Genomic DNA, 2,500 nt, shown 5'->3' on the forward strand with positions numbered 1-2,500 from the left:
CTACGCATGGAGTCGAATCGGGGATCGGAAAATCTATCCCAGGCTACATTAAAGGACCAATGCTCTCCCCACTGCGTTAACTTCCAGCCATACCACTTGCAAGTGTATTTAATTTCGTAAAGAAACTGAATGAAAAATGAGATTGACCCTATAAGATAGACAGACGGATCGGTTTTTAGTCAATTGTCCAAAGCGAATTCGCCGTTGCCCTGGATTTGTAATTCGTTTTTGGAGCTACGCACTAAACTGTCAGCGCTTGGCACCCACTACGAGCATTCGCTTCGAAATGTTATTGGTTAATTTTTTCCGTCTGCGTCAGAATAATATATTCCTTTATTAATTTGCATCATCTGGACTCTGGCTGAGTGCTGATTAACACTTGGCTTTGATAGAAATGATTTTCTGGTCGGTATAATTTATGCAACTGAAAAAATAGCTTGAGCGTGCTTTTGCAATTAAATTTGGCAATTAAATTTTTTTTTATCGCTTATTGATCATCTCTATAATGCTTCATGAACAAGCCAATCGAAACAAATGCCTCGGCTTCAGCTAATATATGAGAAGTCAAAACAAACAATAAAGGAGGCTTTAGTGGCTAATGCAAATTTATTTAAAAGATAAACAAACTCAGGCTGTGGTTTGTATCAATAGCTGATGACTCCCGAGGCAAAACGAATAAATAACAGTCTAGTGTGTTTTTTAAAAAGTCCTGTTCCAGAAGCATTGTCGACCAACAGAGCTGACCAGGCAAATTAGTGGAAACAATTTGGTTTAACGGCCTAACTTTCTAAATTATAGTGAGAAAAAAATTATTGCACACAACGTTCGAGAACTTCATGGCACAAGAAGAACTCAATTGCAAGAAATGCGAGTCCACGAGATTTGTGGAAAGCTAAAATGAGAGAGCCAAGGAAAGCTCAAGCTCAAGCTTTTTTCAATCACCAACTGGCGGTAGGTTCTGTCTCCTTTGATCCATAACTACAAAGCTTACCAGCTCCGTTTGCCATTTTTTTATAAAGTCCCGGAGCTGTTCAGAGTAATCGGGAAATAGTTGGAAATTTAATCTAGGTTTACTTAGTACTTAAGCAAGTTAGATTTTGCCGCATGGGATTTATGATTTACATAAAATGTTGTTGACTGGAGTATCATGAAGTTTGCTTCGCTTTGAAAGTAATTTCATGGCAAGCCAGAAAATTCGGAGACCTCCGTTGACACTTAGTCCATCACGTTTATTACGTAGCTAGCCTGCTTGTTATTGATTTTCGAATGACTGAACTCTCGGCGGACTAAACTGTCAAAAGTATTTTCACGTGCAAGGCTATCGAACACTCTGTTGTAGGCTAGATATCCTTGTACTTGAAGTCTTTAGCCACAAGCTCTCCCGATACATTAGCTATGTAACTGAGTAAACGTTGAGAAAAGTCAATAAGCATCAAATGAAGACAAACGAATATTGTTGGTAATTGTGTTCTGAATCATGTGGTAATCAAAGTTGAAATGCTGAAAAACCTTTTAGGCAGAATATCCCGACATTTTACTTTTAAGCATGTATCCGGCTCTCAGATCAGCTGAGAGAAGTAACGCGGCCTGAGGGCATTCCAAACATTTTTTTCTCGTGTATTCTTGTTGTAGTATAACGGAGTGCTGTCGAGTTGTCGTGTTGTCATGTTTTAAGTAATCGATTTGACTTGTGTAGGGTTCCGCATTTAATTATATTTACTTTTTTACACAGACAGCAACTTTAAGGTAAATTAGCATTTATTGCTTTTTAGTGCATCTGATCATTTCCGGGCTATTTTATCTATCAGCAAACACAACATAATGCAGCGAAAAGCATTTTAAGGTTTCAGTTCTCAATGACAGGCTTTTACCGCCGGAATAACCAGTCCTGGCCAAACGCTCGCAACATTTCAACGCAACATCTTGCAACATTGTTGCAGGATGTTGCAACATGTATTGAACTGGGTGGCCAGACACACGCAACATTTTCATCATTTTCACTGGCGCAACTTGTCAATGTTCATGTGCCCCAGGTCCCTGGCGCTCAAGAAGTGGACCTAACGTGCATGCCCTAATGCAACAATGTTGCGTGAACGTGGCCAAAAGAGTGTACAACATCATGCAATATCCAAAATGTTGCACGAAAAATTTGATCGTTTTCAAATTTGATCCAACATCATCCAACATGTTGCAACATATCGCAACATGGTGGCCAAAATGTATGCAACAATTTTGCAAGATGTTGCGTTGAAATGTTGCGAGCGTTTGGCCAGGCATTTAAAAGCCAATGATACACGGTTCAACATCTTGCAACATTTGTTGCTCAACAAATGTTGAACAATGTTGCACAAACGTGTTTAACGGAATATAAAGAGCTGGTCTCTATTTTCGTTCAACATCGTTCAACAACATTCAACGTGTTGAATGGCACATTCAACATGACACGACACACTGTTGCAAAACAAGAGCTGCAACATTTGTTGATCAACAAATGTTGAAC

The 2,500-nt window shown here is 39.2% G+C and overlaps 1 protein-coding gene across 2 annotated transcripts in view; it reads left to right on the plus strand.

Annotated features, from left to right (window-relative positions):
- LOC138006784 (histamine H2 receptor-like) overlaps positions 1–2,500 on the plus strand; it is a 51,337-nt gene that overhangs the window by 4,823 nt on the left and 44,014 nt on the right. The window contains exon 1 of one of the 2 annotated variants that reach the window (XM_068853345.1): positions 681–951. The exons of the other annotated variant lie outside the window; for it this stretch is intronic. The gene's annotated coding sequence lies outside the window, so the exon portion shown is untranslated. Of the gene's footprint in view, positions 1–680; positions 952–2,500 lie in introns of those variants that run through there. 2 annotated transcript variants of the gene reach the window in all.

The sequence above is a fragment of the Montipora foliosa genome, chromosome 6 (assembly GCF_036669935.1).
Source record: "Montipora foliosa isolate CH-2021 chromosome 6, ASM3666993v2, whole genome shotgun sequence".
NCBI classification, from domain to species: Eukaryota; Metazoa; Cnidaria; class Anthozoa; order Scleractinia; family Acroporidae; genus Montipora; species Montipora foliosa.